Raw genomic sequence first — 15,212 nt, 5'->3', positions numbered from 1 at the left:
GACTGGCTAGTTTGCCATTTCTGCCTTCCACTATTAAAGTGCCCATGTTCCTTTTCAGGCATGGAAAACTAATTGGCTGTGCACTGCTTGTTTATCCACTTGCCCTTCTGGTGTTGGAAACTGAGCACTAACTCTCTTAAGGAATGTAACAAGTAATCAGAAGCAGTGATAAGGAGATAGATAACAATGTGTACTCTTCTAAAACTACGAGTACTCAAGTATCTCTCCCCCCCTTGTCTTTTCTTGCTGGTATGTAGATTGCTACTCTCAGACTCACTTCCTCAATTTTCCCCCCTTCATAATTAAGTTTTTGAAGTTTTTCCAAAGTTCAACAAGTGAAGTTTATTGTTGCACTCCTTTGCTAGACTGAGGAAGCCCCAGATGGCTTCTCCCTAGTGGCTACCAGCAGGTCTGCACTCATGAAAATCAGCTCTAAGGACTTTTGTAGTTGAAATAGAATTCTTTCTTGTTGTACTGGCTTGTGAATCATAAATGGATTTCTTGAAACAATTAAGAAAAATTTCATTTTTGCCTCTCTTATCAATTTCTGGAGTAGTTATTGCTGTTCAGTATTCACAAGCTCAGCATTGAGCTGCTGCACTCTGCTAGAATAAATAACATTGTCAACTATTTCTACATCAGGAAATACTAATTCAGATCTTAAGCAGTTTTCTACTAGATGTAAGTTTGTTACCTTCTCAAGTGTGATATTGTCCATGCCTCACTTTGCTTTGACTGGATCTGGAGGCAGATACATGATGCTAATGCTAGTGGGAGACCAGTGAGCTTTGCTTTATAGCAGGAGTGGGAATTCTCTCTCTCTCCCTCTCTTTCTCTCTGTCATCTTCTTGGCCATTGGCTTCCTGAAACACAGGTATGCTTGTCCAAGGTGAGGACAAAACACAGAAAGAAAAGCAATATTGTGTCTCCAGTGCCCTCTCCTCTGTCTACATGCCACTGAACATTTATTATGGAGTCTATGCCCAGAGATTGGGAGAGATTCATATGTGCATACTGTTTCATGCCTGCCAGCCTTCCTGCCTTCCTGCCTTCCTGCCTTCCTGCCTGCCAGCCTTCCTTCCTTCCTTCCTTCCTTCCTTCCTTCCTTCCTTCCTTCCTTCCTTCCTTCCTTCCTTCCTTCCTTCCTTCCTTCCTTCCTTCCTTCCTTCCTTCCTTCCTTCCTTCCTTCCTTCCTTCCTTCCTTCCTTCCTTCCTTCCTTCCTTCCTTCCTTCCTCTTTGTCTCATCTGCAAAACTGCTAGGGCAGCTTGCAAAAATGAAACAAAGTACAAAAAGTACAAAAATAAAAATGAACTGCAGTATAATGGCCTTCAGACATTTGAATACATATTGCCCCCCTCCCTTTCTAGGCTCATTCATTTTCTATAATCCAAAGCGGACTAGCCTCTCCTATGTGTATCTCCTCTGCAAAGAGGCTGCGGATTAATCATAACATGAATCTGAAAAGATACGGCTGAAGCAGAGCTGCTGAACTGCCAGTAAGTGCACTTGCCTGGTTATTAGCAAATGCCTTAAAGAATTCCACAGAGCAGTGGTATTATTACTACAATACCATTTTCATCAGTTTAAATGAATAACGGATATCATTAGAGCAACTTGGACTTCTGTCACTGTTTGAGCTTCTCTTTTATTTATTGTTTTAAAATGACATTTTTATATTGCCCATTAACCTACCGTAATCCTCTGGGTAGTTAACAAAGTCTTTTAAATCAACAAAACACGGTTGAGTAGCATACAATAAATGTTAAGTAATATCAGTACCATATTATGCAATCATAATGAAACCAGCAGAAGATGCAAGTTAAGCTTTGTTGTCAAAGACAGAGATGTGCATATTTCTGAGAATCATATTCTGGGTATGCGACTCTCACCCTTTCCTGCTCACTTGCCTTCCTGCTTGCTACTGAAATCAGATCCTCCATTAGATATGGAAAGTCAACAAAGTGGCCCATGACCAGGTGCTTGAAGGAAAAGAGGGATTCATTATTTATAATGACAGAATTGGCCATCGTCCCATGTTTGACATGCAGCATTATGTGTCTGGTCTGTTCCTTTGATTTTCAGAAGCCTATCCTTTGGTCTGAGAAGCCCAGTTGCTGAAGAAGATAACCTTCAGGTCAGGTTCTCAGAAGAGACAGACCAGGCTGACAAAGCTGGTGTCTGAGCTTGTGGTATGCATGTCTGCTTTCATTGGGGAGATGGCTTAATATGTTGGAACATCTGAGTCAGGTGTTTAATGCCCCATTGTGACTCCTAGAAGTAAAGCCAGTCTGTGCATCCTTGGGCAAGTATCCGATCGCAAGACACCACTAGAACTGGTAAACCACTTCTGAGTACTTTATACTGAGAAAGCCCCAGAAAGGACCACCATAAACTGGAATCAGTGGCACATAATTAATTAATTATGTCTGTCTTTGTGGCTTCAAAATCAGAAGGAATCTGCTGTATCCTCCCCCCCACATCACTTCAGAGTTTTTTTGGCTTTGTTTTGTTTTTGTTTTTGCTTCCTGAGCTACAGCTAGACCCTTTGGAACTTGTTTGCCACCCTTACTTTTGTTGTGGTTCTTGTTATTAATTCAATATTGATTGATTCATGCATGTTAAAGAAAAGAAACAAAATTTACATCCCATGGGTTCAGTAAAATGGAAATCTGTCTCCACTTCTCAAGACTTAATTAGGGCTGCACAGAGTGGGTGGACATAAATATTACTTACAGGTCACATCTTCATGTGAAAGCTTCTGAGTCTCATTCTGTCTGCAGTGTTTCCTAGCTCTACTATATATGGTTACATCAAGAGTTTTCAGCATTCAGATGGTTTCTCAGGACGGACACAGGTTTCACCCAAGCCTGCAAAATGTTGGAAGCAAAGCCATCAATATACATAACAGGTAACCTGAGAAATCTTTGTTCCTTAAGGGAGGGGTCCCCAACCCCTGGGCCATGGCTCATTGCAGTCCATATCCTGGGCTGGACTGGGCTGCAGAGACAGATCTCCCACCCCCCCCACACTCCCCCTGCACAACCCCTTTGCACTTGTGTGTGAGTGCTGGCCCCCCACGTCAGCGCCCCACCCCTTCACACATGTGCGCCAGTGCCCCTGAGCAACCCCACCCTTCACACATGTGCATGAGTATGCACATGCCTGTGTGAGTACCCCATTGCTCCATCATGCATGCGCATGAGTGTGCACATGCCCATGCAAGCATGCGCCCATCCCTTCATGGATGCGCGGGAATGCAGGGGTGCCCCACCTTCCCCAACCAGTCCGCGGTGTTAAATAGGTTGGGGACCAAAGCCTTAAGGTATTTTGGCCTGCATTTTCCACAGTCCCTGATTATAGGCATGCTGACTTGGATGTGAAGTTAGTTAGTTAGTTAGTTAGTTAGTTAGTTAGTTAGTTAGTTAGTTAGTTAGTTAGTTAGTTAGTTTGCTTGCTTGCTTGCTTGCTTGCTTGCTTGTTTGTTTGTTTGTTTATTGAATATTTATACTGCCCAATTAGTGATTAACGCTACTCCAAGCTGTGATAATGGAAGAAACAAACAATCAAACCCTGACCACCACCCATCAACAAAGAACAAACAGTAAAATAAAATAAATTTAAAATTAACAAAAAAATAAGCCACCCTCTCAAGGTAACATCCAAAACATCTAAAGTGCCATAGTTTTACCAACCTTACTGTAAGGGACATAGCTCTTGGGGTACCCTTGAAAAGATTACAGTTCCCAAATGAGCTGGAAGCTCTGACACACTGTGGTGTCTAATCCTAGTGGCAGAAAGAGAAAGGGATAGGGGGAAAGAAAAGAATAATAATATTTGGCTTTGTTACTCCATGGGGCTCCTGCTGCGAACCATAATTTAAAAGGTAAAGGAGGGACAGAGAGAATACTTTGGAGGTGGTATGACTACTATTCTTTGGTTCTTTAGCCTGGAGATTGATCTAATCCACAAAGGAATTTGCACAGGGCTCTTCTCTGAACTAGCCTTAGATAAATTCTTATGACATCCCCAATCTCTACAAGCAACTTTCTTTTTGGTCAACCTGCCCCAACTGTTACCCAAATCTAAGGACCTATCTATGCTGAGCAACTGTGTTACTAATTCTGAGCTGTCTGGAGAGGCTGCATTCAGTAAGTGGTGACAAGGTACATGAATATTTTTAATGAATTTTCATAAATGACATTTTTTAAGGCTTTAAAAATTTCCCAGCTGAGATCCAAGTGACAACACAAGCATCAAGTGGTGTGAGAATTCTGGGAGGTGAAGTCCAAAAAACCAGCCTTTCCACTGAGGATTAAGTCCCCTTACCCCATGGAGATACCCAAGAGTGTGAGGTTTGCTTGTACAGTGGTGCCTTGATAGACGATGATAATCTGTTCCACTGAAATCGCTGTTTAGCGAAATCATTGTATAGCAAAAAGCATTTCCCCATTGGAATGCATTGAAACCTGTTTAATGCATTCCAATGGGGAAGAATTGTCGTTGTCTAGCGAAGATCGGCCATAAGAAAGCCGCTTTGCGAACCGCCGATCAGCTGTTTAAATAGCTGTCCTGCGAAGCTTAGGTCCCGAAAACACTAATTTTGTGAGCACGGAGGGAGCTGTCAAAATCGTTGTCTAGCGAAAATTGGTTTGCGAAGCAGGGACCAAACATTGTCCAGCGAAATTCCCCCATAGGAATCACTGTTTTGCGAATCGCTATAGCGATCGCAAAAAGTCAATGTCTAGCGAAAAAACTGTCATGCGGGGTAACTGTCTAGCGAGGCACCACTGTATTTGATTGTACTTATTCTGTCAGCTTATCCAGTAGGTGGATGGCTTACAAGCTTCCTACTGACAAATAAGGGAAAGAAAGTCTTTGTCTCTTCCTTAATTTGCCAGACCTTCAAACTGTACTTCATCGACTCATCCATCCAACTGAGACTGTCTTACTTTGGGCACATGAGATGGCAGGATTCTCTGGAAAAGACAATAATGCCAGGAAAGGTTGAAGGCAGCTGAAAAATATGAAGACCAAATACAAGATGGATTGACACCCTAAAGGAAGCCATAGCCTGGCATTTACAAGATCTGAGCAGGGCCATTGAGGATATGATATTTTGGAAATCACTCATTTGTAGAGTTAGCATAAGTCAGAGGCAACTTGATGGCAAGGAACAACAATAAATAGGAAATCCTGCCAGTTCATGGCCATTCTGCTTGTTCATTTATTGCCATTGGGTGAGCAGTGATCTCTATGAAGAACCTGCTAACCTCTGTTCACACAACAGTAGTGCTTGCTGAAGCAGCAAAAAACCTGCGCTGGTGAAATTGTCTACTCAGTAGGATATCGGCCTAAGTGTACTTACTGAAAACAGGAAAGGATCTGAAGAAGTCTCCCTCTGTACATGTTCAGGAAGATGCAAACAGGCCTGTCCACATGTATAGATCTATGCAATTCTTTCTTCACATTTTCTCCTGTTTGAATGCTTGGGAGGGTTGGTTGGCTTTTTAGTGATTTCTGTTTCATTATTCTCCCTCTTTTTTAGATTAAACATTAGTGAAGCATTTCAGAGAAAAGATAATGAGAAATGGTAATGCTAGTAACTGCTGTTGAAATAATGTATGTAAACATGTTCTTTTTAGGACCAAGGAAACTCCCATGGTTATTTTACACTGCAGAGTTGGTAAGAATTACAGGAAAGATAATGCGCAACGAGTTACAGTGTCTGCCTGTGTGTCACTTAAGCTGTTCTGCTGCTTGTTCCATCAAAAGGAGTGAAAAGAAACAAACATCTTCTATTTACCAACATATTATTTCCCTAAAGGTGCCCTTGCTCCAACCTACAGTGTGAAACACATCCTGCAGCAAAGGAAGGAAAGTTACCTTGTTGAAATGCAAGAAACACAAAAGGAAGGAAATGTTGAAGAATGGTCTCTGTTGGTTGTTGTGGGTTTTTCGGGCTCTGTGGTTCTGACTCCTGTCCTCTGAAGATGCCGGCCACAGAGACTGGTGAAACATTAGGAAGAACAACCTTCAGAACACGGCCAAAGAGCCCGAAAAATCCACAACAACCATCAGATTCCAGCCATGAAAGCTTATGAAAATAAAATGGTTTCTGTTACTTCTTTATTAACAGTGATGATACAATGGAGCTGCCCTTTAAAAAAGATGAAAAGAACATGATTTATTCATTAGCTCCCTTAACCCCATGTACAAAGACTAGTGAGGATTGCAAAACAATTTCTTATTGATTTGTTTTTTTATTCATAAAAGAGTGCTATAGGTATAAATTCTGGCAGTAAAGTATTAAAAGCAAAAACATTTCTTTTCCTAGTATAGTTACTATCCTAGAAGATGTATGAAAAGCAAGCTCGTTCTTAGATGTGGATTCTTTGGAATTACCACTTCCCAGTCTTTCTCCATTTAGGAAGGGAATAAAGACCCATGTTTTTAACTGGGCTTTTAAATTTATTTCTCTAACTATGCTGGCTTTAATGGCTCTGTTGTTTCAAATTGTTTTAATGATGTTTTCCTTGAGTGCTATTTTTAGTCAGGAAGTGAGATAAAGATGAAATAAACAAAACTGTAGGCCAATTGTAGCATGCATGCAGAAGAGACAGGTATCAGCAGCCTTGTTGAAACTCAACAGTTTGCTAAGAATCCAAAGCTGGGTCATGTATGAAGCTACTCAACATGAGCAGATGTAGCAGGGGCTCTAATTAGTAGCCTCTAATCAAAGAGTCCCTGCTTGAATGTCACTTTGGAGCACTGCAGATGATTTTATTTCTCCTACACTGGTATAAGTTATACAAGAGGATTTTAGCCAATATATATTCTCGACCAAGGCTTCTTGGGTCATTCATCCAGAAACAGTTCCAGGCTGGCAAACTTAGCTTTTTCTGCATACAGTACAACCATGAAGATATAACCAGCTGCTTCAATGATAATGCATTTTCTTTGTAGAAAGCATCCTTTATTTTATTTTATTTTATTTTATTTTATTTTATTTATTTATTTATTTATTTATTTATTTATTTATTTATTTATTTATTTATTTATTTATTTATTTATTTATTTATTTATTTATTTATTTATTTAAAATATTTTATCCCACCTTTCTCCTTGAAAAGCACCTGAGCATCTTACAACAATGAAAGATAATATTTAAAGTTGGAAACAATGAGTATACAATGGTGGTTAACATCATTAAAATGATATTTAAAAATTATTTAAAAATTATGAACAATGAACAATGATGAAGTAGGCATCTTACATCAATTAGCAGGCAATATAATGGCAAATATCAATAAGTATTCAAAAATTTAAAAAATGTCACTGAGAAATGGAAAACACAAGTAGTACTAAAAGCAGTAATGCATAACAATATATCTAAAAATCACACACAGGTAGCTGGTTTACTGCGGGGCAACCCTGCCTGAAGAGAAAGGTCTTTGCTTGCCTGCGGAAGGACAGCAAAGATGAGGCCAATCAGGCCTCCTATGGGAGGGGAGTTCCAAAGCTTGGGGGCAGCAATAGAGAAGACTCTCTCCTGTATTCCCATCAAATGCACCTATAAGGGTGGCAGAACTGAGAGAAAGGCCTCTCCTGATTATCTTAACATCTGAGATGGCTTATAAAGGGAGATTTGGTTTTTGAGACAGCTTGGACCCAGGCCATTTAGGGCTTGATAAGTTAAAATCAGCACTTTAAATTGTTCCCAGTAACTGATTGGCAGCCAGTGGAGCTGCTGTAACGGGGGTTCTGTGATACCTCTAGCTGCCAGCTTGTGAATGACTTAAATGACTTTGGTAGTTTTTCAACTGGCCAACCTCTCTGTGTCCAGTTGTAGACACGGGCCATTATGAGATCCAAAGAAGTTAGTCTTGCACTTTAATTAGTCAGAGGAGATTATGCTGGGAAGGCTTTAACACCAAAGATTCTAATAGAGATGACACATCATAATCTGGGATCTGCAACAGCTGATGGCTCGGGACATCAACATGAGAGATGTCCCAAGCCATCATCTTGGCTTGCAGACAAGCATATAACCCTACAACAATTGAGCAGATGACTCTTGTACTAGATGAGGTGATGTAACTTATAATGTATTTTTAGAAAAGAGTTCTGAAAGTGGCTTATGATGAGCAGAAAATTTAAAATGTATGGCTAGAGACATACAGTAGTTGTGGACTTCTTGGCTCCAGCAATTATAGCAGGAGCATCTTTGATAGTTTGTGCACAGTTCTATTTAGCAGCTGACATTGTTTTTAAAGCAACTGGTACCTCATCACCATCTGGAAATTTCTGACTAACACCATAAAGTATCTCTGGTAAAGAAGATCACAATGTTACTATCATATAATCAAAAGTCAATAACTTATTGATTTTCTAAGCATCCTTTTTCATGCTGGTGACTCCACCTCTAGATAATTCTCTTTTCCATTGGGTGATGAAGAGGCTTTGTAATATTTACATTTCATAGAATCTTAATAGAATACCCAGAGCTGTTCCCTCTCCCTCTCTCAGAGAAATAGATGTATGATGGATTTCATGTATCTTCTCTTGGATGGGGGACTGTCTCATGATTCTGCACAACAGCTCAGGACTTCTTCAAGTCTTTCAGTGAGAATGCCTTCTGTAGGTCCCATGATCCAGGTATAGTTCAAGATATGGAATTCTCAAAACAGTGTCATGGCAACAGATTCATTGTGCCATAAAGGGACACTGTAAACAAAAAGCAATTATTCTTGCAACATGCCAGGATGTATTGGAAAATGTTGATATCAAAAGAAATGCATGTATAACAAAAGTAGAAACAAAAGAGTAGTGACAACTGGAAAAGTAACAGATTTAGTTAGGTGTGAGCTTTCATGAGTTGCAATCTACTTCGTGAGACAGGTGAAGCATAATTGTTTGGCCATATGTTTATAATACACAAAGTACATGGTAGAAAATGGTAAACAGCTGACTCAGTCGTCAGACTATATGTATGCAACTGACTTCCTTGAGAAACTATGGTTAATCCTCAATCTCTCTTATGACATCTAGCCAACAAGTGTACAGAGCCAATTTTCATCAATTTCCCACACAGGGATGAACTAGAATTCACCTAAAATATCATTCTGAACAACCCATCTACTGTATAAACTAAAGTCTATGAATTTGTATTCACATACAACCTTTGGCAATAACAAGGATCACCAGATCAATAACATGGCTCTGGGACATTTATAGTGCTATAGTATTAATGGCCAATCTGGAACAATGCTTTTCTGCTCTTTAAAACCTCTTGTTTGAGAGTTTGGTTAGGGTGCCACAGGAACCTTTTCCTGGCTGGCTTATCCTACTTGAAAGTCACCTTTCTGGGGTGCTTTTTCTAATATCTTTTTGTTGCCTGGAATGTTGTTTCTGTGGATGATCTATTTCTTTCTGCATCTATCTCATTTAGTCACACATATGTTGTGAATTTCATTGGGTTATCTTACTTGGAAGTTGCCATTCCAGGCCATTGTGTTTCATTTGGGTTAGTTTGGGGGCAATAAAGTGTTAATGAAAGAGTAATATTCATTGGGTTTAAAATGTTGCTTAGATGTTTATCCAATACATTCCACTATTTTTGGCATAATTTTTTATTGAGAAGTCCCATTTTGCCCCATTTCATTCAATTCTGTCCTTTATCTAGTCCCAGTTGGTTCAGACTACCTACAAACCAGCTTGGAGAAGGTCAGTCCTGTTCTGCATGGCAAATATCTGAAGTCAAATCAGACTGGATTGTATTCACACACCCTTAGTCTCTACTCAACTTCCTCTCTGACTTTTTCCCCACCAGTAAACAGAATGTCAAAGCCTTTCAACATAAGGAAGCTGTTCTAGCCCCTATGCTAATTAAGATGCCAGTTTTGGTATCTTTCACAGCTCAGTAATATCGTGTTTTGAAGGATGGTGACTAGACATGGGCATGAACCACAACAATGGTGGTTTGTAGTGATTCATGGTTCGTGATGAACCTCAAACCAAAAACCATCCAAACTTTAAAAAAGAACAAAAATCTGGTTCTTTTTTTTTAAAAAAAATTGTGCCTGGGGGGGAAGGGAAACTAAACCCCCACCCCACAGCCTGATTCCCCCCCCCCTTTCCCACTGTCCCTGTCGCCTCCCTACTGGTCTTGTTGTCTTCTCTTCCTCCTCCTCCTCTGTCATCTTGAGAGACAGAAGCCCAGCTTCCCTTCTGGGAGTTGGGCCTGCTGTCTCTGTGCATCAGCCTGCCTGTATGGGCCACCGTGTCTCAAGATGGTGGTGGTGGAGGAAGACAAAGAGGAGGAGGCAACAAGACCAGGTAGGGAGGTGATGGGGTGGAATGGGAAGAGAGCGGGGGAACAAACCAGAAAGTTAATGAAATTGCAAAAAAGTTTGAGGTTTGACTCATTCAGGTTCATCTGTTTTGATGAACTCAAACCAACCCAAACTGACCCAAACCAATGAACCAGCGATTTTGCACAAACTTCCTGGCTTGTTTTTCAGTTTGTGCTGATCTCTAATGGTGGCCACAGCTCCATTCAGTATTCTAAATGTGGCTGCATCTTAAGTTTGTATAAAGGCATCACAAGATTGACATTTTTATTTAAGTTCCTTTTCAATTTTGAGATAAGGTTTGCCTATTCCACAGAACTTTCGTACTGGGTTAATGTTTTCATTCCTTTATCCACCACAGTGGATAAAGATTTGTTTCCTGCTTAATTATTCACTGCCAGCCAAAACCCAATGGCCATATAGAGAAAGCTACGGCTCTCCTCTATGAGCATCATTTTACATCTATTTATATTTAACTGCATTTACCATTTTGATATTCATTCCTCCAGTCTGGAGAGCTCATTCTGCACTGCCATATTGTCCATTTTTCTTTTCATTATCCTAAGTAACCTCGTGCTGTCAGCACACAGAATATCCTGGAAAAGTGTGTGACTGGCTGCTTTGTATTCTGAATGGGATACCCTTTGTACTGCAACGTTTTGCTGACGCTCCCATTAGCATGGAGGTGACTGCTATTGCCACTTGCCTCCATCTTATGCTTGTTGCTAGCCTGACAGTGCTGCTGAAGACGTTTTGTGGGAGCTGCTCCAATATGTGAAGTGCTTAATGTTGCCTTGCAGCTACATTCACCACCTCTTTTTGTGTGTGTGCGTTCTTATGCATCTGTGGAGTTTTGAAATTTTGGAAATGGAGAAATGCGCAACCATGCTTTCACAAGTGACTATGTGCTAAGGGGGTCACAGAGGCAATGGCAATCAGGGCCCCCTGGTGTGTTGCTTCTTTGTCTTGTTTCCTGTGTTTCTTTGTCACCTGGAGATTGATACTCTCAGACTTGGTTTCACTTCATCCAACATGCCTCTTCCTCTCTGTCTTAGTCATGTACCTCATGGTAGCAGACCCCATATTTTCTCTTACCCAAATGTGTAGTTCTCTATTAAAGCCTCCCCCCCCGAAAACAGTCTTTCCAAACACAAGCTTCCTATAGATTAATATTCAGAAAGAAGGAATTTCCCATTGCTTTCCATGGCAGGAGAGGCACTGTGCCTGCACCCTCATTGTACCTTCAGAACCTTACTTGACACTGAAAAAAAAAAGTATGAAACTCCACATTGTGCCAAATTTGATGTACATAACGGACTTCCACTATGTACACAAAAGCTGCTGGACTGCCAGGAGCTTTTCTGAGGACCATGACATAAGTAATGAGCTTGCAACTCTAGACATCTACAGATATTGGTTCTGGCACCCAGATGTGTGTTTTGATTTGCTACAGTACAAATGACTGGGCAATGGCTGTAACCTCATCCTTTTCTCCTGGCATATTAAGCCATAATCAATAGCTCCACCTCTGTTTGAAGCATTCAGGGTCCCTGGAGATGTGCAGAAAGCTCATTTGTTTTCCCCCTTTGTTGTTAAATCATATTTCCAAATGCTCTCGAAGATTCAACTGACAGTTCTGAAATTGTCCTGCCGGATTTTCAGAAACCTGCCCACCTGTTAAAAGTGACAGGCTGCCTTGTGAGGGGCTTGATGGAAGACATTGTTCACTTCAGATTTTTGTATTTCTTAGTGAACACAATTGTTGCACATTTTGGAGTAATTTCAAAAGAAATGCCAACTCATTGGAAAGTAAATACCACCAGGCATTGATTATCATGATTTACGCAAGTGGCTTGCTGTGATTAGTCTCCTTCCAAAGAGAGATAGGAAGCCCCATGAGACTGTGTAGGCTCAGTCAGTTGTTTTTAACCGCATGCCTTACCCCCCCCCAAACAAAACAAAACAAAAAGCACCAATGCTAAAACCCAAAAACAACCCCCAAACTCCAACCAAGTACACACAGCAAGTTAAATATGGCCAAGCCTCAAAAGTCACAAATCTGCATAGAAAACAAATGGGAGTGTTACATATCTCTACACAAACCAGCATCTTTCTTTTTCTCCCTGCCTTTCTTTCTGAGGCAGTGACTAAGTGGCTATTTAGTCCACTAGTTGTACCATATTTTTTTAACGGTTCCTTTTTGTTATTTATTTTGTCAGCTACATAATGTTAGTACTAATTCTGAGTAGATCTGATATTTTGGCACGAGTATCCTGCATATTTTGGTTTGTGGGTTTTTTTGGTTGCCTTTCCAGTCACATTATTTTCTCTTGCTTTTAGCTTTTGTGGTCGCACTCATCCGTTCTTAGGCACAGTCGCTGGGCATGTCCAGGTGATATCACTGATGTTATGCACAGTGTTGTGTGATGTGTGAGTGAACCCTAATCCTTTTGCTTGCCTCCTGTTCATGCTGGCAAGGATTACAACTGAATTTCAAGTTGTGAATTATATTTTAAAAATATTTTTATCCTACTTTACTGTTACAGCTATAGTCTAAACAGATACTGTAATGGCACTAATTTGAATTCTTACTGTGTCTTGTCAATTCAGTCCTATTTTATTTTTTAAAACATTAAAAAAACACATTTGAAAAGGATAGGTGAGAGAGTTTTAATAATGACAGATGAGTGTGAGGGGGAAGCAGGGGCTGTGGGATGTATGGACACTTGAAACCCATCTTCCTGGGATAAGTAAACATTTCTGTGTGAACAAGAACACCAATTTAAATGCCATGGTGTGGTGCAGAGAAGTTTGCAGAGGAACAAGCCTCTGTTTGGTCACATGTCTCTCTCTGCACATATAACTTTGATTTCCTGGCTCCCAACAATATTTTTTCTACAGTTTGCCTGTCTTGGTTTCTTCATAATCAAAGAAACACCCTCAATTTTCTGTTGACAATATTACAAGTCAGAGCAATGTAGGAACTGAAAAGTAACAAGCGGCATCTGGCTTGTCATTGGGATTATCAAACAGATGATGAAAAATATCTTCTACCACCTCAGCACTGCAGAAATGATGGCTGCAGTCCCATGAACCCAGACTCTTGTTGAACTCTAAAATGAACTAGTGCACTTTCAAAAGAAACCACATTAAGTTTTAGTTTTCTAGGAGACATGTTTTGTATATACAAGATACATTTTATGCTATAGTTCTGTGCCGATCCAATGTCTGAGTTGAGTTCTTGTTGAATACCAAATTATCTCTTATTCTGTTTTCCAAATGCCTCTTGGTGACATTAATTCAAAGACAACAAAAAATCTGGGGAAAAACACAAATTACCTTAATAGGTCATAGGCATCATTTAAAATGATCAGGGTCATTCTTTATTATCTACTAATTTGTGCACTGTTTAGAAGTGGGTCTCTGAAGCGCTTTGACATCTTGCAGATCAGTTTTATGAAATGTATTGCAAATATGATCTGCTAGAAATTCTTAGCTATCTGTTCCACACACAAGTTGCAGAGCTATTATGTTTACATGTTGACCCATATATCTGGGGCCTTCCCCGGAAAGTACTATACAGTGCCACATCTCATTGAACAGTATCAGCAGGGAATATGAAATGTGCTGGTCATCTCACCACGTTTTGATCGTAACTTGTAAAATACATAACATTTATGTAACATGTGTGTAATAGCAATGGGAGTGATTGAGAAGCTACTGTATTATTAAAATGGTAAGAGTTGGTGGAATTTACAAGAATTCATGTACTCACCATGGCAGTAACAGGGCATGGTCTGGGTGTGTGTGAGAGAAAGCACTAAAATTTGAACAGATGTGGCAGTTTTTTAAAAATTAAGGTTCTTCCAAATGAAATATTTGTTTGTCTTTAAGCATCAGGTTTTGCACTGAGGGTGCTATTAGACAACTGAAAAGGCTTGCATTCAGTTACACAAGACAGGGTCAATTGGCAAGGACCAATCTCCCCTAAAGCAATCCTTCCGTCCACTGGGGAAATGCTCCAACTTGGCCATCCAAAAGTAGCAGACCTGCTGCTGGACCAAAAAGATACAGTTTGGCCATGGATCGGAGGCAGGCTGGAGCACCAGTTCCTGTACACTGTGTGATCACCAGGAAAGAGATTACACTAGACCACGAGTGTAGCAAAATTTCTCCCACATCTGGACATGTTTCCTCTTATCTAGAGTCCTAAGACCTTTTTTCTCCCTCTTCAAAGCTTTGGTTTATTTTTATTTTCTTTTTTTGTACTACTTTGTACTGAGGGCAGGAGTTTTATGTTATGGCATTTCCTAGCCTTAGCATTAGCTGCAAGAAAGCTTAGTTTGTCTCTCCCTAGCTTCGTTGTATTATAGGGGGGGAAAGATGACAGGTCAGAAAGGGCCACATATCTGTGGCAATAGCAGTTAACAGGTAGTTCCCTAATACTGAGGAGGATGGAATCAGTGCAGCCTGACAACTGGATACCTTCTAGTCTGATCTCTTCAATTTTCCAGGGGATTATGTCCTGCTTCAACAACTTGCTGCCCTGTGTCTACAATACTTGCACCTTCTCAATGGATCAGGAGCTGACCAGCCTTATCACACGCACAGAGAGAGTTCATTCCCTGTCACTGCCATGGTGAGGACATGAGTCCTGGTAAATCCTGGCGTCTTCTGACAAAAAGAGATGGATGAAGCCGGCCCATGTTTTCTCTCTGGAAAAGCCCTGAAATAACTGGATAGATTATATCTTGAAATTGTTTTTCTCAAAGCCCCACACAGGTCCCTTGATAGCACCTGACTATCAGACTATCAGTGTGGGATAGTGGACAGAGTGATGGACTAGGCCTCAGAAGACCTG

The 15,212-nt window shown here is 40.5% G+C and overlaps 1 long non-coding RNA gene across 1 annotated transcript in view; it reads right to left on the bottom strand.

Annotated features, from left to right (window-relative positions):
- LOC110089166 (uncharacterized) overlaps positions 1-6,979 on the bottom strand; it is a 28,537-nt gene extending 21,558 nt beyond the window's left edge. The window contains exons 1-2 of the long non-coding RNA XR_012086910.2: positions 3,695-6,979; positions 2,736-2,869 (exon numbers count right to left, since the gene is read on the bottom strand). This is a non-coding gene — a long non-coding RNA (uncharacterized LOC110089166). The remainder of the gene's footprint in view (positions 1-2,735; positions 2,870-3,694) is intronic.
- Between the last annotated feature and the right edge of the window lie 8,233 nt (positions 6,980-15,212).

This window comes from Pogona vitticeps, chromosome 4, assembly GCF_051106095.1.
Source record: "Pogona vitticeps strain Pit_001003342236 chromosome 4, PviZW2.1, whole genome shotgun sequence".
NCBI lineage: Eukaryota > Metazoa > Chordata > Lepidosauria > Squamata > Agamidae > Pogona > Pogona vitticeps.
This window is presented reverse-complemented; position numbering and strand designations above follow the sequence as displayed.